At 44.0% G+C, this 24321-nt stretch overlaps 1 pseudogene; it reads left to right on the forward strand.

Moving 5' to 3' along the window:
• LOC142312277 (uncharacterized) overlaps positions 1-24321 on the forward strand; it is a 111701-nt pseudogene that overhangs the window by 31762 nt on the left and 55618 nt on the right.

Consider the following 24321-nt stretch of genomic DNA (forward strand, 5'->3'; position numbering starts at 1 on the left):
AATTTTTATTTTTCATATCTGTTCCTACATGGCCAGTTTTTGTTCTAGATTCTTTTATCCCTTCAAGTTATAGTACAGTATAACAGAGATGCTGATAATGTCCTCAATTTTGCAAATATGAATGCCTCTATATCCAGAGGTTGTTACGTTATTGTTAATAATAATAATAATAATAATAATCTTAATAATATATTTATTAATAATTACATTAATTTGGTTTAAGGAATGTGGATGATTTATGGCATTCTGTGTTTTATATTTAATGTATTGAATAATCTGCTTTCTTTTTTTATAGAAAGAAAGATTGTAATGCAGATTTCTGTGGTCCAAGCAAAGGTTAAAAAGCAATTGAAATAGTTTTCCATTATAAGGTTACACATAACACGATATTTATAGTGTTCCCGAATAGGTACAATCTACACAATGTGACTTTTATGCCTAAATGTAGAGCTCCGGAGCCACACACTTTTTGAATCTTATTATGTTTTGGATAATAGATTTAAAAAGGGGGGGAAAGATGATGTGGAAAATCACACATATTATTTAAGGTTTTAATTTGTTCATCAATTGAGTTTTTCTATTACGTTTTCTTTATATTTTTATCTGTAAGGAGGATACAGCAGATTTACATATATCTCATGATTGCTCTGAAATAACAAGAATTGTCAGGTTTTGAACATGTCTCAGATGAGCCCATTGCTAATGCAGATTTTGAGTTTTTCCGTAGATGGATCCATATACCAAGATGCTGGTTGATTCTACACTGGATATGCTGAGGTTACGCAACATGAGGTAATAAAAATTGAACCACTCACTCCTCTCCCATCGGAATAGGAGAACGAGATTAAGATTTGTGATCACTGTGGTTCGTAGAGCGGAGGGGGGTAAGATAGTCAAATGTGGATTTTGACGTGATAAACCTATAAAGACTGTAGAGTGGGTGTGAGCCCCGGTGGAGGCGCTCTCCTGTTATCAAAGGAGCCGGTGACTGATGGAGCCAGAAAAGATGCTCGCACAGGTGCAGACAACAAAGAAGCAGTGAACGGGCCTAGAGTTGAGAGTCCTTTACCAATGCAGACCAGTACCAGTACCTCGGTGGCTCCTGTCACATCCGTGACATTGGTTACTACTTATCTTTTTAAATCCCTACAGAAACAAGTGATTCAGCAAGGCACGGAGTGTGAGATGCAGGGAGCCAGTGACTGAGGAAGGTCTGTGGATAAAGGGCGGTAAGCTTTCTCTGCCATGAGCGCTCTACTCAATAATGGCCCAGATAACTATGAATGCACGTGACGAAGACCTTATAAGTGTGGTGGTGGACAAGATATGGGCGGCATCAGTGCTCAGTACCCTAGTGGCCAGACATATCCAGTCTTGTAAGACCTGTGCTTAATACAAGGTAGAGAAACTAAAGACCTCATAGAAACACCCCCTCATCCGCTTTACTGCTCTGGTGATTGCATATTAGCCATATACATCTACTATGATTAGGTTTATATGAGTTTTGTGCGTGTTGTGTGAATTTCTTTTCAGGCCTGTTGTGAAACATATCCAGTATGGAAAACGTTACTGTTGAAAAACTCATGATGCTGGTGGTATGTAAAGATGGAGTTCCTAAAAAGTGGTAAAAGTACATATGGGGAGGCCCCTGATGAACCCTTGTCTGCCACTGTGAAGAGGAGAGAAATGCGTTGGGCTTCTTTCATGCTAAGTGTCTAACAAATATGCGTTTATTTTATTAGTCTGAATGTCAATTGTACAGTGGAGGGTCTGTGATTGGATAAGATCTCCTCATGACTTTACCTGGCCTTATTATTATTATTATTATTATATTTATACAGTGGGTACATGTTATACATGTGAGATATTTAATTTCTTTTAGGGTTTGGTCCTTGAATTTGCTAGATCATATTGACTTAAACTACCAAACATCTATGTAAAATACAGAGTTTGAATATTTAATCTTTGGGAATGAATTGGATATATATAATTGCATATTGACGCCTCTTTATCTCTTGTATCTCACGGTTTCTATATTCCCTTATTGACATTAGCAGCACGTATTAGCTTAACAGTGTAGGGATAGGTTGAGCAGTCGGTGAGCGGGGGCGCCAATTCGCCTTATAGGGTGCCGACCTCCGCTGCGAGGTAGGGAGAGTTTAGGGCTATTGCCCCAATCCCTGCCCCTTCCTTTATTGGAATATTTAATTGTGTCTATAGTTACTCACATGGGTGTATGTTTGGAATTTTAATGATTATAACATAAACGTAACGATCCTACAAGATAATGGTGGATGCTCGCAAATCATGTAACAAATGTTCGTTTTCCTTTTCCTTAATAATTAGATCTTTACATAAGATATTTTTGGTTTAGCACCTACAATGTGATTATATTTCTCACAGATACTTCAGATACAGTGTGATATCCTGATCAGTGATGTACGAGCCTTATATAACAGCCTATATAGTGTGTTAAACATGTGTATCCTCCAATTCCAGATCCTAAATCAGTGTTAGGAGCACGTGGTCTCAGGCCAGGAGACTGGGTGATCCTAAAAAGACAAGTTATAAGGAGCCATGAGTCAGAATCAGCTTTTCCCGTCTACAGCAACTTCCATGAAGCTTGAGGGAAAACCCATCTGGAGACAACAACTACTGTAAAGAGTCCATCGTACTAGCAGAATGAGGGTCACAACACACATAATGCTGGATTATCTCACATAGAACCTTATGGAGAATTTCTAGATTGGTGATGAAACATAGGAAATAACCATGATAAGGGAACAATGGGTACAGGAACATTACACAAATAAGGGCTCATGGTGGGAAAAATATTATCTAACCTAAACCAACCAATTATTTTAAGGGTTTAAGTGACTTTTTAAGGATAACATACACTTGCAGGTAACTGGTATTGTCTTATTTGTTGGTATTTGAAGCCGTAAAAGTGCTACTCTGTGTTACTGAAGGTAATCGGATCCATGCGTAAGGGAAATATTGTTAAAGGCCTCCTGGTGGTAAATTATGGACCCGAGACATGAAAAGATCCATTAGAGTTGTGATACAATCAGGTGTATTCAGGTAGAAAAGTCTCAGAAGACACAGACAACACTCGGATATTGACTGACTATCAGGCTTTCAGAACAGTAACGCTAAATGCTGCAGCATAATGGTAAGAAGCTTATTCTTACAATTGCCTTACTCTTTCTAATCGATTTATCTCAAAAATCTGAGTGAGCTCTTCGGCATTAAATAGTCTGTTCTAAGGACTGGGACATTACCTGTGCCTCTGTAAACTGTGTGTGCTGGATGTGATCAACTCTCTGATCATCAGTCTGTATCAGCAGGTGCAAAGGCTTAGCATTGCTTGTATAGCAGATAGAAAAATGAAAAAAGTTGCAGTTAAAGCATTAGAGCTGATGTGTTAGAGGACCACGGTAGAGTCAGAAGGTTAATAAAGTATTTAGGGGGGGAACTGTTGAGGAGAGCCATAAGATGAAATACTTAATTAACCTCTGGACATAGAGCACTGTGAGAAGTGTGTTCAATGAAATTAATTCTCTATACATAAGCCAGTCAGTTTTCAGAGGAACCCAAAATGACCCCCGATGACATCACAGATCAAACCATCAGCATGGATCCACCAGATGACGTCCCTCCCATCACCATCACCATGGATTCATCCACTAAAGTCGGACCCGCCCATCAACAGCAACACAGATCTCCCCATTGGCTAGCCCATTAACTGTCCCACTAAATGGGCATATCTGAACTCGTGTACACCCCTAGCCTATATAAAGAGGACGCATCCTATGTACTCTCTCTGTTCGGTGCCATCTTTACTGTAGTCAAGAAGAGATTTCACATCCGACTGTGTCTGGTGTGATTTCTTTACGCATGCACTTGATTCACACCAATTAGGCCAGGCAGCAGGCAACTAGTGATCTCTGATTAAGAGTTCACCCTAACACTATGGCGCCCCCTTTATCTGCTGGCTTAATAGTGATCTCCTTGTTTTTCTTCAGGCAGTGAATTGCCCTTCTCTCCTGCTCACTGATATTAGATGTTTCCTTTGCTTTTTGTCCAATATCATGGACTGTACCGAATATCTAAATGAGTCAATATATTGATCCAAAATGGTGTTGTGGCCAGAAGGAGGTGTCAGTCAGAGGCTTACTTGTTCTCTAGTCTGACTTGTGTTTGGCTGTATAGACAGCAAATGTACACACACACACATACACGGCGTCGCTCTGTACACACATGGCTTTGTTCTTCACATATTAAAACTCCACTTAGTACACCTTGTACACACACAGCTCCACTCCGTACACGTCATACACACACGGATCCTCTCCGCACATGTTATACACACACGGCTCCGCTCCGTACACCTCGTATACACACGGCTCCGCTCCGTACACCTCGTACACACACGGCTCCGCTCCGTACACCTCGTACACACACGGCTCCGCTCCGTACACCTCGTATACACACGGCTCCGCTCCGTACACCTCGTACACACACGGCTCCGCTCCGTACACCTCGTACACACACGGCTCCGCTCCGTACACCTCGTACACACACGGCTCCGCTCCGTACACCTCGTACAGACACGGCTCCGCTCCGTACACCTCGTACACACACGGCTCTGCTCCGTACACCTCGTACACACACAGCTCCGCTCCGTACACCTCGTACACACACGGCTCCGCTCCGTACACCTCGTACACACACGGCTCCGCTCCGTACACCTCGTACACACACGGCTCCGCTCCGTACACCTCGTACACACACGGCTCCGCTCCCCACACCTCATACACACACGGCTTCGCTCCGTACACCTCGTACACACATGGCTCTGCTCCGTACACCTCGTATACACACGGCTCCGCTCCGTACACCTCGTACAGACACGGCTTTGCTCCGCACACCTCGTACACACACGGTTCCGCTACATCCACACTGTAAACCCCTCCTGACCCCACACATAACCTTCCCCTCATCCAGCACCATGATACTCAGCACAGCAGAGTCCTGCATACACTGAGGAGCTGATCATGTGACCCTTGACTCCTCCCCTCCATGTGACATCATCACAGGTCCTGGAAGCACAGAGCAGCCATATATCTAGGGTAGATGCTAGAATGTACGGGCTCCTGCCCGGTATGAAGTAACTTGTCATGTGATGGGGCGTGTTCAAAATGCAGCCCAACGTTTCCAGACCAAATAAACATTGTTTTTGTAAGTCCACGTGGTCGTAGAGGTGATTATAATAAAAATGGGGGTAAAAGCTCCAGATGGGGGGGTGCAGGGGAGGGGGCAAAGCCTGCATGATTATAGCGCACAGGAGGAAACATCACCACTCCCCCAACCAAGCCAGACACGCCCACCAACCTGTCAGGAGCCCATACATTCTAGACTCATCCATATATCCAGTGTGCGGCTCTGCAGGTTGAGGTATGTGGAGATTCCTTATTACTGGGGCAGGGGGCATTAACCCCTTCAGCTTTGAGACTTTCTTGGTGTTTTTTTCTTGCTGATTTCTATGAATTCTGATGGTTGTATTTCTTCCCTCCTATAGATACAGACCCCCCAACTATAAGTAACAGTGCGGCGCTCCTTTCTTGGTTCCCATATTTAATGCCCCCACACACAGTATAATGTTCCCACAGTACCGCCATCCCTCCACACACACAATATAATGTTCCCACAGTACCACCATCCTCCCACACACGGTATAATGTTCCCACAGTACCACCATTCCCCCCCCACACACAGTATAATGTCCCCACAGTACCGCCATCCCCCACACACAGTATAATGTTCCCACAGTATTGCCATCCCATCACACGCAGTATAATGTTCCCACAGTACCGCCATCCCCCACACACAGTATAATGTTCCCACAGTACCAACATCCCCCCACACATAGTATAATGTTCCCACAGTACCGCCATCCCCCCACACACAGTATAATGTTCCCACAGCACCGCCATCCTCCCACACAGTATAATGTTCCCACAGTGCTGCCATCTCCCCACACAGTATAATGTTCCCACAGTACCGCCAGGCCCCCACACACAGTATAATGCTCCCATATTACCGTCATCCCCCCACACACAGTATAATGTTCCCCCATTAATGCCATCCCCCTACACACACACAATAATACAAATTGCCCCTCCTTTATGATACCATAACATACAATTTGTGGTACCATCCACCCGACCCATTAATAAATAAATCCTTCTCCCCATTCTTGCTGCAGATACAGATGACCCCAGGACTCAGCACCAACCTCCTGGATCAGTTTCCCCAGTCTGGAAATGTGGATCCGGCGGTCGGCAGGGCTATAGATGTATGAGGGGCTGTTATCTGTGGTCTGAGCTGCACAGTGTAATGGAGACATTCTGGGGACATTATTCCAGGAGAACGTTTTATCTTTTTAGTCAGTGTAGTTGTATTTTATCTTGTTTTCTCTTTATAATTTTAATGACATTGTTCTAGAATACAATTGTTCAGCCCCGGCTGTCATGGTGATATATACTGATAGGTGTCATTAGAGAACAGAGGCCTCCCCATCTCTGTGCATCAGATAATGATGGAGGCTTTCTTATTTTCTTTCTTTCTTTCTTTCTTTTTCTCCCTCTCGTTCTCCCAATCTCTTTATCTCTCTCTCTGTCTCAAATAAGAAAAATAATGGCCGCTGATTTTCAGTTACCCCAAATATATGGAAGATTCCTTCTCTCTATTTTCACCAAGAACGGAAAATGGTTTCTTTCTTTCTTGCTAAAACCATGATTTTATTTTCACTTAAACATTTTTTAGACTTTTTTCAATAATCCTAATTACTGTGAGGAGACAACACACAAGCCTCACATTGCTCAGTAGATACACTGCACTACTATACTATGTGATGTAAAAAAAAGTTGTTGGTTTTTTTTTTTGTTGTTTTTTTTTTTTTTTTTTTTTACACAAATGTTTAATCAAGGTGCACCATCTGTCTCACAATTCTTGTATTGTGTTTTGCATATGTTGTTGGTGCCAATATTATCTTGCAACATTTTAATACTTTTTTTGTTTGTTAGTTTGGTGTTTTTCATGTAATATAGGGACGCCTAAAATTAAAATACCCCAAAAAAACTTAATGTCCCAAAATATAACTGTACAAGTAGATTTTAGCATCATATAACTCGTATCTGCGGTTTTCTTACAAACAATTTTATAAATGCATCAAACTTCCGTGTGCGATTCAGACTAGTGATGGGCGAACTCCCCAATGTTCGGGATTGGGAGCCTCGCCCAAACATTTTGTAAAGTTCGTGTTCGTGGTCAGAGATAACGCGAACTTGCGTCCGAACCCTGAACTTGGACTTTACAGATATGTGATGGGGCAGGGGGTCTGTAAAATAAAAAATAAAATATAGTTAATAATAAACATTGTCATTATACTTACAGGTCCTGCGACACCTCCTGCACGCTCTGTCTCCCGGCCGCTTCTGCTTCCGGGTCCGATCATTGCTGTGTCCCCGGGTAACCACCACTTGTGAAGTCCTAGGCTATGAATTGTTTGCTAAGTATAATAATAAGATGATCTGTCCTTTTGAATGTTTTATGTATTGCTTCTCCACATATACCTAATTGAAATATTAACGGAATGTATAACCAAAACAAATTATGCTTAGGGCTAAGTAGAATAAGTTTTAGTTCATGAATAAGTAACTGACATTCATGAATAGAATAGATACCTATCTGTGGTTTCAGATAAGTAACTAGCATTCTTCTGTTCATAGAAGAATGCTTATCTGTAGCTTAAAATAAGTAACTGACATTCATGAATAGAAGAGAATAAGTAACTGATATCGTTCCATTCATAGACTCTCGTCTATGCCTAGACACACCTGAAATGCTTTACTAAAGAATGTTGTTAAAACAAGGAATGGACTATGCCCATGCTAGCTGGTTGGTTAATAGGTAACGTGGATGTACCGAGTAAGCTGTATGTATATGCTATATTTTGAATACAAGGGTCAAAAGAGCATTGAGCTTCTCTCGGATAGATACACGTCTCTGTGTGGTCATTTCTCCTGATTCATCTGCGCAGTTCTGATTTGGAATCCTCCTCCGAGACCCTGAGAGAGACCCCCTGGAGGTCTCCCTCAACGCACTGACTACAGGACCTTCCATGACATCATAGCCATGTGACCACTATAGTGTGAATGTTGTATTACCTCATGGGTTACAGACTGGTCACATGGCTATGACATCATGGATGGTCCTGTAGTCAGTGAAGGTTATATATGGTAGCGTCTAGAAGGGAGTTGATTTCTTGAGGGAATCGTCACCGGAAGGGGCAGGGCCTTCTAAGTGCAGTGCAGATCTGTGATCAGGAAAGAGCACTGTGCACGGTCTCCTGTGCAGAGGGTTGCGTCTAGAATGGAGTTGATTTTTTGAGGTTTTCACTGCAGCCACTCCACTCTAGACAGCTCAGTAATGAAGTGACTAGATTGGAGTTGATATTTTGAGGGCCCTCATTTTAGCAGCTCCACACTAGATGGCTCACTACTGAGGTGACTAGGTTGGAGTTGATTTTTTTAGGCCCTCACTATAGACACACTTTTTTGAGGATCTAATTTTTGCAACTCCACACTACATGGTCACTTGTGAGGTGACTAGAATGGAATTGATCTTTGGAGGATCTCTCTCCCTCAAAAAATCAACTTAAATCTAGACAGCTCATCATAGAAACCACTAGAATGGAGTTCATTCCAGGAGCTCCTCAGTTATATATAAAATATACACACACATATATATACACAACACACACACATACAGTGTGTGTGTGTGTGTGTGTATATATATATATATATATATATATATATATATATATATATATATATATATATATATATATATATATATATATATATATATATATATATATATATATATATAATATTTTTATATAGATATATATATATATATATGGGCTTGTATATATACATATATATACATATGTGTATATTTCTGTGTGTGTATATGTATATATATATTTATATTTTACACACATACAGTGCCTACAATTAGTATTCAACCCCCTGCAGATTTAGCAGGTTTGATAAGATGCACATAAGTTAGAGCCTGCAAACTTCAAACAAGAGCAGGATTTATTAACAGATGCATAAATCTTACAAACCAACAAGTTATGTTGCTCAGTTAAATTTTAATAAATTTTCAACATAAAAGTGTGGGTCAATTATTATTCAACCCCTAGGTTTAATATTTTGTGGAATAACCCTTGTTTGCAATTACAGCTAATAATCGTCTTTTATAAGACCTGATCAGGCCGGCACAGGTCTCTGGAGTTATCTTGGCCCACTCTTCCATGCAGATCTTCTCCAAGTTATCTAGGTTCTTTGGGTGTCTCATGTGGACTTTAATCTTGAGCTCCTTCCACAAGTTTTCAATTGGGTTAAGGTCAGGAGACTGACTAGGCCACTGCAACACCTTGATTTTTTCCCTCTTGAACCAGGCCTTGGTTTTCTTGGCTGTGTGCTTTGGGTCATTGTCTTGTTGGAAGATGAAATGACGACCCATCTTAAGATCCTTGATGGAGGAGTGGAGGTTCTTGGCCAAAATCTCCAGGTAGGCCGTGCTATCCATCTTCCCATGGATGCGGACCAGATGGCCAGGCCCCTTGGCTGAGAAACAGCCCCACAGCATGATGCTGCCACCACCATGCTTGACTGTAGGGATGGTATTCTTGGGGTCCTATGCAGTGCCATCCAGTCTCCAAACATCACGTGTGTGGTTGGCACCAAAGATCTCGATCTTGGTCTCATCAGACCAGAGAACCTTGAACCAGTCTGTCTCAGAGTCCTCCAAGTGATCATGAGCAAACTGGAGACGAGCCTTGACATGACGCTTTGAAAGTAAAGGTACCTTACGGGCTCGTCTGGAACGGAGACCATTGCGGTGGAGTACGTTACTTATGGTATTGAGTGAAACCAATGTCCCCACTGCCATGAGATCTTCCCGGAGCTCCTTTATTGTTGTCCTTGGGTTAGCCTTGACTCTTCGGACAAGCCTGGCCTCGGCACGGGTGGAAACAAAGGCTGTCCAGGCCGTGGAAGGCTAACAGTAGTTCCATAAGCCTTCCACTTCCGGATGATGCTCTCAACAGTGGAGACAGGTAGGCCCAACTCCTTGGAAAGGGTTTTGTACCCCTTGCCAGCCTTGTGACCCTCCACGATCTTGTCTCTGATGGCCTTGGAATGCTCCTTTGTCTTTCCCATGTTGACCAAGTATGAGGGCTGTTCACAAGTTTGGGGAGGGTCTTAATTAGTCAGAAAATGCTGGAAAAAGAGATAATTAATCCAAACATGTGAAGCTCATTGTTCTTTGTGCCTGAAATACTTCTTAATACCGTATATACTGGCGTATAAGACGACTTTTTACCCCCTTAAAATAATGGCTACAGTGGGGGGTCGTCTTATACGCCGGATATACGGGGGGGGGGGGTGTGTATATATATATGTACACTGCAGGGTCCAGGGGAGGTGGGGGCAGCAGCTCTGGAGCACAGGGGAACGCTGCGGGCTGCAGCCTTTGATCTCCTGCACCCGCTCATATAATATGCACAGCCGCTGTCCATCTCCAATGGTGCTGAAATCGCACGCAGTGAGGGGCTGGGGCAGCGGTGCATATTATATGAGTCTGCGTCCCAGTGTGATGGTACATGCCCCCCCTGTGTTAGATTTGGCCCCCAGGCTGCTGCTCATTCTAAAATAAAAAAGCTTTACTTACCCCTGCAGCGTTTCTCCCCGTGTCCCTGCTTCCACTGTGATCAGGCAGGCAGAGATCTCAGGCTGCTGTGCCGATCACATGACCGCACTGAGAACCAGGAAGTAAGGAAGAGAAGCACGGAGGGAGACAGGAGGGAGATCAGCGCTGGAGGAGGTAAGGAAAGAGGGTTTTATTTTACTTTGGGCAGCAGCCTAGGGGCCATATCTGACACAGGGGGACTTGTGCGATCTATAGGGGCCATGGGCAGCACTATGGGGGCGATATCTGACACAGGGGGACTTGTGCGATCTATATAGGGGCCATGGGCAGCACTATGGGGGAGATATCTAACACAGGGGGACTTGTGCGATCTATATAGGGGCCATGGGCAGCACTATGGGGGCGATATCTAACACAGGGGGACTTGTGCGATCTATAGGGACCATGGGCAGCACTATGGGGGAGATATCTAACACAGGGGGACTTGTGCGATCTATATAGGGGCCATGGGCAGCACTATGGGGGCGATATCTAACACAGGGGGACTTGTGCGATCTATAGGGACCATGGGCAGCACTATGGGGGCGATATATAACACAGGGGGACTTGTGCGATCTATATAGGAGCCATGGGCAGCACTATGGGGGCGATATCTAACACAGGGGGACTTGTGCGATCTATATAGGGGCCATGGGCAGCACTATGGGGGCGATATCTAACACAGGGGGACTTGTGCGATATATAGGGACCATGGGCAGCATTATGGGGGCGATATCTAACACAGGGGGACTTGTGCGATCTATAGGGGCCATGGGCAGCACTATCGGGGCGATATCTAACACAGCGGGACTTGTGCGATCTATAGGGGCCATGGGCAGCACTATGGGGGCGATATCTAACACAGGGGGACTTGTGCGATCTATAGGGACCATGGGCAGCACTATGGGGGCGATATATAACACAGGGGGACTTGTGCGATCTATATAGGAGCCATGGGCAGCACTATGGGGGCGATATCTAACACAGGGGGACTTGTGCGATCTATAGGGGCCATGGGCAGCAGCATGGGGGCGTTATCTAACACGGGAACGTGTGCAATCCATAGGGGACCATAGGCAGCACAGGGGAACGTGTGCCATCACAACAAGGGGGCTATATTCAATATAAGGGGGCCATATCCAGATTAAGGGGGCTAATTTTAGGATGGTGGGCTATGAGGGACATATACCCTATATGATTTGTTAGAGGGACACTGGCATTATAAGATGGACCCCATTTAACATTAAAAAAAAAAAATTCTCTTTTCCTTCACCAAATTTGGGGGTGCGTCTTATAATCAGGTGCGTCTTATAAAGCGAAAAATACGGTATATATCATACAGCAGGGGTCGGGAACCTATGGCTCGCGAGCCAGATATGGCTCTTTTGATGGCCGTATCTGGCTCGCAGACAGGGCTCCTACCTGTCTATGGGCAAATGCCGGGGCCCTGGAGAGCCGGGGGGGCCCACCCGGCATCGTCAGTTCTCCTGTCCCTTGGCCGGGGCCCACTCGCCTTTATAGTTCTGCTGCCCCCGGCCGAGTTCCGGGGACCGCAGTCCTCGGCAGCAATCTGCGGCGCCGTCACTTTAAGGCGCGCAGACATCATGTTTTGAATTTCATCTGTGGGCGGAGCTACCGCCTTCTCAGTCCCACAGATGAAGGAGGCGAGCTTCTGTCCGGCGCTGTGTGGGCCCCCTCTCCACCGTGACCTAATCGGGTAAATGCCCTCCCCGCCTCCCCATTATGGGCCCCGGTGAGCTGCTTCTAACCCCCCAGATGTATGCCCTGCCAATCCCCCCCCCGCCGATGCCGCGGGTGCTGTACCCGCCGAGCCGCGGGTGCAGGCCCCACAGAGCAGCAGAGTTGTGTGTATTTGTCTGTATGTAGCAGAGTTGTATGTGTTTGTCTGTATGTAGCAGAGTTGTATGTGTTTGTCTGTATGTAGCAGAGTTGTATGTGTTTGTCTGTATGTAGCAGAGTTGTATGTGTTTGTCTGTATGTAGCAGAGTTGTGTGTGTTTGTCTGTATGTAGCAGAGTTGTATGTGTTTGTCTGTATGTAGCAGAGTTGTATGTGTTTGTCTGTATGTAGCAGAGTTGTATGTGTTTGTCTGTATGTAGCAGAGTTGTATGTGTTTGTCTGTATGTAGCAGAGTTGTGTGTGTGTTTGTCTGTATGTAGCAGAGTTGTATGTGTTTGTCTGTATGTAGCAGAGTTGTGTGTGTGTGTTTGTCTGTTTGTAGCAGAGTTGTGTGTGTTTGTCTGTTTGTAGCAGAGTTGTGTGTGTCTGTTTGTAGCAGAGTGTAGTACCATTGTTTCAGTCCAGTTGTGGCTTTATACAGCAGGGAGGAGCATTCCTTGCTGTACTAAGTGAACATTGGAGCGATTGATCTGTCAATGGCCCTTTAAAAACATATTGTACGGCTCTCGCGGAATTAAAATTAACATGTTGCAATCAAAGCAGACTTTTTTTCATTTGGGAGCGGGGTAGTCTTATACAGTGAGTATATCCCAAATTCTATATTTTTAGGGCAGAAGTTGGGGGTCGTCTTATACGCCCAGTCGTCTTATACGCCGGCATATACGGTACTTTAGGGGAACCAAACAGAATTCTTGTGGTTTGAGGGGTTGAATAATAAATGACCCTCTGAATAAACTTTTCACAATTTAAAAAAATAAATAAATAAGAAATAACATTCTTTTTTGCTGCAGTGCATTTCACACTTCCAGGCTGATCTACAGTCCAAATGTCACAATGCCAAGTTAATTCCGAATGTGTAAACCTGCTAAATCTGCATATATATATATATAATATATATACACACACATACGTATATATGTGTATATATACAAACCCATATATACAGATACACACAATATATATATATATATATGCGATCTTTATTATTGTAATGATTTCATGACTAATGTTTTAATGCTTTTTTCAGGAATTGCTCAAGTTTTTAATTGGGCAAAAGTCATACAGTATTTTTTTTTACACTGTTATTTTTTTATGTATTTCTATAGGGTAAAATTCCATTTTGACTTTTACTTTACGCCCTCCAGTCCGAGTCACAACAGAGAAGCGACATTTTTACAGAGTGGGTGGAGCCTCATGGGGAGAAACACAAGACTTTTTTGTTGTAGATCTGGTGCAGATTGTAGCACAAAAATTGGCAGTAAAGTCAATGTAAATGCTCACATGCTATGCGCAAGTTATTTTTTTTGCAGATTTTTGCAATCTACAGCATGTGAATATTATTGTGGTTTTTCCTCCACTTTTTAGCCCTTCAACCGAATGACTACATTAAGAAAAACGTATGGCACAAAAACATACCAAAACGCATGTGTTTTTTGGTGCATTTTTCTGTCATAAGGTGCAGATTTCATGGAGAACATTTCTGCACCAAATCTACAAAAGATCACAGCAACAGAGTCGTTATAATTTACAACATTGGATTGGAGATGATTTTTTGAGGACCTCATTTTAGCAACTCCATTCTAGATTATTCATTAGTGAGCTGGCTAGATTGGAGTGGAATTTTGGAGGATCTCATCGTAGCCTCCACTCTGGACAGGTCAATGCTGGGGTGACTGTTAAACCAAAATGTTAATAAATAATTATTTGATTTAAAAAGAAAAAGAATGGAGATTTTCTTGAAGATTGGGTGAAGCCTCACAGGGAAAAGTGTAACAGAGCGCAGCAGAATTGTCACAATCTACAATATTGGTTGTAGTTGATTTTTTTGAGGATCTCATTTTAGCAACTCCATTCTAGATGATCCATTAGTGAGTCGGCTAGACTGGAGTAGACTTTTTGAGGACCTCATCTTAGGAACTCCATTCTAGATGATTCACTAGTGAGCCAGCTAGATTGGAATGGATTTTTTGAGGATCTCCTCGTAGCCCCCACTCTGGACAGGTCAGTGCTGAGGTGACTAGAATGGAGTTTTTCTGAAGATTGGGTGGAGCCTCCCAGGAAGAAGCGTAACAGAGCACAAAAGAGTTTTAACAATCTACAATATTGGATTGTAGTTGATTTTATGAGGACCTCATTTTAGTAACTCCATTCTAGATGATTCACTAGTGAGCCGGCTAGATTGGAGTGGTTTTTTTGAGGACCTCATTTTAGCAACTCCATTTTAGATGAATCATTAGTGAGCCATCTAGATTGGATTTGATTTTTGATGATCTCCCTGTATCCTCCACCAGTGGTGTTCCACCAATGAAGGCAGGCCACACGACCGCTATGGGCCCCGTGAGTTAGGGGGGCCCGCTGCCAGCGCTGGCACCGGCACCCATCTTCTCCCGTGGGCCCCCTGCCGAGGATCACATTCTCATTTGTATCGACATCACAGATGCCAATACAGTTGAAAGCAATGATGAGAGATGGAGCAGAGTGCTCCCTCTCTCATCATTCTCCTGCTGTGTGTCTGTGACACACTGATGTGTCATCACAGAGGAGCATGGTGACATCACTACTGCGCACCACTGTGCTGAGATGTCAGAGTGGCAGAACAGTGGACACACGCTGAGGAGACCGGTGCAGTGAGGGAATGAGGAGAAGTATGTATTTAATCAGGGTGACCAAGGACTATGGTATCACATATAGTACTATATGTGGGTTGCATGAAAGTATACAGAGCTGCATATCGCTATATGTTGCTGCACAATACTATATTGGTGCACACAATATGGAGGTGCACTATATGGGAGCTGCATACTAGTATATGGGGGAATATAAGGGGTGCATACTATTTTATTGAGGAATATAAGGGGTGTATAATACTATATGGATGAATATAAGGGGTGCATAATACTATATGTTGGAATATAAGGGATGCATAATACCATATGGAGGAATGTAAGGGGTGAATAATACTATATGGAGGAATATAAGTGGTGTAGCAGAGCTGAAGATGCTTTGGACTACGGCGGAGGGTTATTTTGAGTAATAAAGATGGAGTCCGACTCCTAAATGTCTTCTGTTTTATTTCTAATAAAATATTTTTTTTCTCTGTGTTGTTGTTTTATTTTACTGTTCAAATAACAGACAATCACAGACGCTGTCAGCATTATTTTTGATTCTCAGTGCAGATAAAGCGGACGGCTATGGGCTGCCACCCCCATCTGCCTGGCTTTACCTTGGTTGGCAATCAAAATACAGGATGTCCATTAATTTTTTTTTTTAATTATTTAAAAAAAATAATACGTGGGCTCTCGCAGTATTTTGATTGCCAGTCAGGTAAAATCAGGCAGCTGGGGACTGGGATTCTCCACAGCCCGCAGCCACCCCTGGAAACGGCACATTGTTTCTTAGCACCATTTCCAGGCGCTTTACCCGGTTCGTCCAGCGGCCCTGATGGTGGTGGCATGCTGGGTAATAAAGGAGTTAATACCAGCTTTGTATTCTCAGCTTGTACTAAGCCCAAAATTCATGTTGTCATGCCAAATTAGACATGGCCACCAAGAATTTCTAGTAACCAGTAAAAAAACCCACAACACAGAATTTTTTTTTATTAGAAATAAAACAAAAAAAAATTTAGAGACTCCATCTTTATTATAAAAAAAAATCCTTAGTCTGACGTAGTCCACAGGTTGAGCAATGTCATCTCTGCTTCATCCTTCTGTACAGACACGCGTCTATACAGAGCGAGAAGCAAGCTGACATTGAGGGTATGATTCCACTTGCGTATGACTCGTGCGAGTCATGCATCGCATCACACCGCACGACGCACACTGTTCTGACAGCAGTATGGAAATACATTCAGCCAACCCGCTCCTGTAAGGAGTGAGCGCCGTGACGGGTTATACCGATGCGAGACTCGCACAGTGACAGTCAAAATTCAATAGAGTCCATGGGCTATGGACTCAGGTGAACCCTGACGTCACCGTGAACACGGTCGAAAACAGCCGAAGACTGCCAAGTGACAGCACTGCAGTGAATACCCCTGGAAGTTAATGATTGGACCCGGAAGCAGAAGCGTCCAGTAGACAGCGGCTGAGCGGGTTTGCAGGACGCGTCGCGGGACCTGTAAGTATAATCATAATGCTTCTTAATAATGTGCTTGTTTTTACAGCCCCTGGACCCGAACTATAATACGAGCTTCCAAGGAAAGCTCGTGTTCAGGATCGTGTGCATGAACACTATGTATTCGGTACGGACCCCGAACTTTACAGTTCGGGTTCACCCATCACAAATTCAGACACAAGATCTAATATAAAATATTACAGCCCGGGTAAGACGGGAAACATTTGATGCCCCCCACGGTGCCTGGTGTTTTACTCGTCACCGAGCCGGTGGTGGTGGTTTGGGATTTCGCGGTGGCCTGGACCAGTTTCGTGGCCCTGGGGTGTCAATAAAAGGATGAAGGGTGTTAGTGATGGTCGGAGTAGTTGTCTTGTGACGCCACCTGTGGTATGCGGCCATGAGGTGAACCGCCGCTGTGGGATGTTACTCGTTTCTGGGGCTGATGGTGTGTTGCAGTTCGGGTGTTTCAGCTCTCCACAGGTAATGCCAGGCCCCAGGGATGATGATGGTGGTGGTAGTCTATAGCGCCGGAGCGCAGGGGCGCCGGCAATGATAAGGATGACACAGGGTCTGCGGTTCAAGTACTTTACTCACTTTTATGTCGTCACCCTTGGAGTGCCGGTTTCCACTGTCATGGGCCGCAGTCAATCCCGGATAATTCAGACACCACCACTGGTGTTGTGAACTGAGAGACCTTTCCTCCTTACGTTGGTATGGTGAATCCCTGTTACATAAAGCTCTACAGGGACTCTTGATCTGTGTTACGTTCCCGTCCCGTATAGCAGGCAGCTCGAGTCCGTGATGGGCTGGATCTTGGTCTCAACTCCTGACTCCCGTTGCTGCTGTGCCCCGGTACTTGAGGTGGGTGAAGGAAACCTGGAATCTCCTCAACCGGTAGATTTGTCAAAGACCATAAAGTTCCCTCTAACCTAGGGCTCTGAAGCACTCCCCTCAGCCGATCCTGAGGGAATTCTTAAGCACTCACCTCAGTGAACGGGTTCCTCTGTGTCCCAGTTCTCCCATGAATGTCTGTGTGTTCCCTTAATTCCCCAGTGCTGCCCCGCCTCACCGGCTGTTGTCCTAGTAATCGGGAAGACCCAGTGGGGAAAACACCTAACTGTGTGTGAGTGAAACTGGCTGGCTCACTATCCGGCTGTGTCTGATGGATTGTGCTAAAATCCATGATTAACCTCCTCCTTACCCGGGATGAGTACTGCACCTTAAGTGAGATGCAATACCCTGTGGCGACTGAAGCCTCAGGGGCGCCACACTTTCATATAGGCGGCTGGTGGTGATGGAGTTAGTGATAGATTCTAGACAAATATGTTTATAGAGACGTAGTAGAAAAAGAAAATGTCATCCTCATCATGAAGTCGTTATTTCTCATCTCACGTGTAATGAATATCTCCTGCAGTATTGCTGATGCCAATTCCAGTGTCGTAAATGAGACGAGCATTAGTGATATGGAAGATGAGTCTATAAGGAACGTATTCAGCTGCCGACTCCAATGAGTAAACTGCTTGTTGTGTGTGGCCTAAATATATAGGATTTATTAGTAGATATAAAGAAAAAAACTGAATGTTGTAAAATAATAAAAATAGTAATACAATAATGATCCGCCATTACTCTTGTGCCACTGCTGCTTGGATCCCCCGCCTGTCTCTATATTTCCTGCTCAGTTCCAACAAACTTGTAATTCCCACAGCCAATTAGTTGCCGACTCAGTGACTAACATAGACAGTGATTGAGAGCGGAGGAGACGTCTTAGTCACCAATTTAACTTATGTTCCAGTCTACAAGAGACAAGAAAGAATGTGTAGATGATTTATTACATCTCCTGATATGTTTCCCCTTATTATCTCCAGTAATTGTATTATTACAGCGGATTCTTTATGATGTTACATCGTCATCTTCTCCCCATTCAGGTCCCTACAATATCAGACCCTCTCAGTGAAGATCTTCTATAGAAGAGAATTCTCCTGATTGCCCCGTGAAGGATGGATATGGACAGGGACAAGATGGCGGAGAGGATATTACACCTCACCATAGAGATCCTCTTCCGGCTTACTGGAGAGGTGAGAGATTCTGATGATGTCACATTACATCATTCTTATCTATGGGAATAACAGATGGACAGAACTGGAGAGGTGAGGACTCTGGAAATGTCTGTAGTGAGATTTATCAATGTGTCTCTTCATAACCAGGAATACATATTAGTGAAAACCTCTAGTGAGCGCTATCAGGCCCCTGTGTCTGAGGGATGGGGAAGACCCCTGAGCCCAATCACGGGGCCTCCACCTCACCCCCCGATACATAAGAACATCAATGACCAGAAGATCCTAGAACTCACCTACAAGATGATTGAGCTGCTGACTGGAGAGGTGACACTGCTGGGAATGCTGGGACATTATACAGTAACACTATGAAAGGATCGGGGGTGACTGTATCATTGTATGTGTCAGGTTCCTATAAGGTGTCAGGACGTCACCGTCTATTTCTCCATGGAGGAGTGGGAGTATTTAGAAGGACACAAAGATCTGTACAAGGACGTCATGATGGAGGTTCCCCAGCCCCTCACATCACCAGGTAATAGACAGTACTAAATACACACTGCCTATAATTATCTGTATGTAAGGAATGAATTCAGTCCATGTATGTGTCTCCTCCAGGTCTATCCAGTAAGAGGACAACACCAGAGAGATGTCCCCATCCTCTTCTCCCACAGGACTGTAAACAAGAAGATCCCGATGTTCCTCAGGATCATCAGGTAAATGGAGAGAAGGTGCCGTGAAATCTCCCTATGATGTGTAGACGGCTGTGAAGGTCTTGTGCTCAGTCTTGTTTTATCCGCCAGTATTATATGTGTTATACTTGTGTAATGAGAGCGGTGGAGATGGCAGGATTAGAGCTGATCATAGATGGGACTTCTCCATCTGTCTGTGACTTTTACAATATTTGTTTCAGGGTGAAGATCTGACCCATATTAATACTACAGAGACATATGTGAGGGGTGATGAGTGGTGTAAAGAGGAAATTCCTACCTATGACTACCCAAGTAAGTAGTGACCACTAAATGCAGAGAAGTCACAATTTCTTTTCAGTCACTGGCTATAGCTGCTTTATTGGTGGTGTAATACGACAAAGTTCGGCACTCCTGGAGTTATGACTGGTGCTCAGATTGGGTCCAACACCTTAGTACAAAATTCAAAGAATCCGGCACTCAGATGTATTAAAATGCAACAATAGATCACTTTAATAGGATGCACCATGGTTAGTGTACAAATAAAATTTAGACTTTTTGGTCTCACCGACCTTTTTCAAATATACACTGTCAGTGGTGCTTGTTGTGGAGGTTCTTCTATTGGCGTTAGAAGTTATGTTCTCACAGCTGCCCAGATCTGTAAACTACAAAGCCAAATATCAGTGTACGTAGAATGTGCGGACAAGATAAAAAATCACTTTAAGAAACATTCTATGATCGCCTCTAAGAGAATGCGGCGGGTGATGATGTTGTTTCCTTCTTAGAATCCTGACATCATATAAGATGAATCGACCTTCTCTGTATTTTGTGCTGCTGAATGTGATAATATGGACCCTACAACACCAGATCCGGTCTTTTTGATAACACTTTGCTTTTATAATCAAAAAAATTAACCAATTCACGACCCTAGACCCTAGATGTATGGATACGTCTTATTTGGAGGGGACTTCCCAACCTTAGACATACCAGTAAATCCTGGTGATTGAGCGGGCAGAGGAAATATGCTTGGGTAACCAATACCGGGAGCTCGGCTTACATAACTTACAAGCCCTGGCTGTCAAGGCCAGGGATGGTCCCCGCACTGTCCCTGGTTGTTTAACCTCCTAAATACTGCAATCAATGGGAGCATTTAGGGGACTAGTAGAGGGAGTACGCTGCCTCTCCTGTCCTATCTGTGCCCTTGAGACGTCATCATGAGGGCCCAATCGTTGCCATGGTGACCTGAGGTCATCACCCAGGTATGGGAAGCAGGACCATGATCTCAGAGGCTTCTGTCAGTTCAGAACTAACAGATATAATGTATTGCAGTGCTCGTGCTCTGCAATATATTATATCATCTATCAGAACAATAAAGGTTGTGTCCCATACAGTTTAGAGACTGAGTAAGAAGGTCAAGGAAAAAAATTAAATAAATTCTAAATAGATGACTTCCGGGAGGCGGAGCTTCGGATTGGCTGCTTCTTAAGAGAGCTCCCTGTTACAGCCTGAGAAAAGCCCAAATAGAAATCAGCAGAGGGCTTACCGAAAACCAGGCAGTGGGGGATAAGGTCAGGACAAGGGCAGTGCAGCATTAGCCCGGCTCTCCTGTGTCCCCGGGGGTCCTAGAAGCTCGTCACACCGAGCAGCAGCAAGCTCAGCAAACAGGACTGCACGCTGTGTTTGCCTGTCACACAGAGCTCTGTGGACAGGCCCACCGTCTGAGATACTGTGAGTGAGGGGCGAGGGGGAAGCTGAGAGCCCCTGGAGACATTCGGCTGTGAGAGCAGGTCAGGAGATAACGGGGCTGAGGAGGGGGCAGATATATTCCTGCAGGTCTTGTCTTAAATGGCTGCTGCACAAGGCCTGTAATCTGCAACAGTAAACAGAGGCAGATAAGCCTGAAGTGCATCACAGCTCAACTTGATTAACCCCTACTTCACCACTTCACCAGCACTGACAGTATAGAAGAGGGTGAAAAACAAAAAGAAGTGGGATCCGTCATCTGGCCTGCCTCCTGCCCTTCTGACTGGTCTTTTTCAAGTAACATCTATACACTCTCATACACAGCGTGGAAATAATTGTGAAACAGCCAAGTTTACCACACAGATGTAATTAAGCTTATGTTATTGTGACGTCACCACAGTCTCTAAAGAAGCTCCATATTTACAGTTCTTACTATGGATAAATTTGTGGGTAAGAGCAATGCCACACAACCAAGTAAAGGAATTAGACCGCAAAGACGAAACCAAAATGCACCCCCATCACCAGGGGCTTCCCCTGAGGCAACTACAGACGCACCCCAGGCCACTGCTAAGGCCATCATAGATCTCTTGATGCCGGTGATTGATGGGCGGCTGGCAGCCTTCCAGTCTTCATTAGACGTTATAGTCACCCAAGTTAATGCCCAGGGTTCAAGGCTAACAGATGTGGAGCAGAGGGTCTCTGACATGGAGGACTCTGTAAAGGAAAATTCAGAGATGCTGGAGAGCAGGAATAAGGACATTGCTGTATTGCTGGACAAGGTAGATGATCTTGAGAACAGGTCCAGACGTAATAATTTAAGGTTGGTGGGCGTCCCTGAATCGGTTCGGCAAGCTGATCTACTGAAACTCACTTCAGAATGGCTACCAGGAGCTTTGAAATTGGATCTAAAGTCGGGGCCAATTGCTATTGAAAGGGCCCACAGAGTGGGCCCACCTCGAAATGATGGAGAGGTCAGACCCAGACAAGTAATTTTTAAGGTCCTGGACTTCCAAGACAAGATCAGATTGCTGACAGCATTTAGAAAAAATCGCTCACTTACCTACAATAACTCTAAACTGCTTTTGTTCCAAGATTACTCAGCAGCCTTGACAACAAGACGCAAAGCCTTCAATCCAGTATGCAAACTATTGGCGGAAAAAAATATTCGCTTCAGTCTACTGTATCCTGCTGTTCTACGCTTCACTACAGGGGGAAAGAATTGGACTTTTGAAGATCCTAAGTTGGCTTTAAATTACCTTCTTCAGGAAAATGGAGCTTCGCCAGCACTCAACATAGATACTTAAATCGGAGACGTCACTGTGCTACAGTTCTGATGTTCATTCTGTTTTTCCTTTTTTTTTTTCAGTGTCAGGACTGCCAGAGAGGCACGTGACATTGTCATTAGATTAAGGTTTTTGTTTAGATGGGAAGGGGTTAGGGGGCTCTGCGTGCGTACCTTTAGTTTAGCTCTCATATGGGTTGTCGCGTTTACTCACTGGGATGGACGAGGGAACCCAAATAGGTTGTTTATAATTTTACAATTAATTCCTCCTTCTGGAATAGGATAAATGACTAACACAGAGAGCACAAATGTGTGCACGATTAAATCGCTGTATTGGTGCTCCTGGAATGGTAACGGGTTAAACTCTCCTATTAAGAGGAAAAACGTTTTAAATCATCTACATCGTTTAAATTGCCATATTGTCTTCTTACAGGAAACACACTGGATGAAGGGCAATCACCCATTTCTTCACAGCAGAAAATATGCCGTATGCGCAGAAGCATTCTCATAAAGCATATTCATTTACGAGAAAACAAAGAGGGGTAGCTATATTGATCAATAAGCATATTAGTCATGAAATTCTGGAGGTTTCAGAGGACCCTATGGGGAGATTATTATTGGTGAAAGTGAAGATAGAGGGCACTATCTACAACTTAGCAAACATATATGCACCAAATATTCCTGATCCACAGTTCATAGCCAGATTGATCGAAAGTATCACAGGTTGGGATATGACTAATTTAATTGTAGGCGGAGATTTCAATGAGGCTCATGATGGAATTTTAGACAGGTCAAGTCCCCAGCCATCACCTCAATTGGCGCTCCATAGTGGTTTGCAATATCTCGTCAATCAATTGGGACTAATAGACACATGGCGCATGCAGCACCCAATAGATAAAGACTATACATTTTATTCACATGTCCATGACTTACATACACGGATTGACTATTGGCTACTAAGCCCAGCACTGATGCCACATTTACTTTCCTCCAACATCCTAGACATCTGTATTTCGGATCATGCACCGGTTACTTTTAATTTGTTATTATCTACCACAATACTACGGGAAAGAAGGTGGAGGTTTCCTTCATATTTATATCAATTTGAGGATTTCAAAGCTTCTTTACAAAACTACTGGAGCTTTTATGAGAATGATAATCACGAGCATAGTGGGGACGCTGAATTGTATTGGGCTGCCTCCAAGGCAGTAGTAAGAGGTCAGATAATATCATATGTCAGCCATAAGAGAAAAAAGCTCCTGGAACAAACTTTATCAGCACAAAAACTTCTCACGCAGGCATATAAAGATTTTAAAAATAACAACACGGATACGACAAAACAACATTTCTTGGAGGCCAAGGAGGCGGCGGACACCTTGGCCCATGAGATGGCACTTAGTAACCTGGACTACCAGAAACATAAATACTTTAAATGAGGCAACAAACCTGGTAAATTACTAGCTTCTTTAACCAAACCCTTTAGAACCACCACTAGAATCCACAAAATTAAAAAGAAAGATGGTACCATGGTAACAAAAGATGAGGAAATAGTGGAGGAGTTCAGGGCATTCTTTGGCTCGCTGTATGAGGCGGAACCGAGGGAGGTTGATGGGGAAGCTGATTTTATCCATGATACCATAGCGCCCATCTTGACAGAGGAACAAAGAGTAGTACTAAACGCCCCTATAAATATTTCAGAAATA

Source organism: Anomaloglossus baeobatrachus, chromosome 5 (assembly GCF_048569485.1).
Source record: "Anomaloglossus baeobatrachus isolate aAnoBae1 chromosome 5, aAnoBae1.hap1, whole genome shotgun sequence".
Classification (NCBI taxonomy): domain Eukaryota; kingdom Metazoa; phylum Chordata; class Amphibia; order Anura; family Aromobatidae; genus Anomaloglossus; species Anomaloglossus baeobatrachus.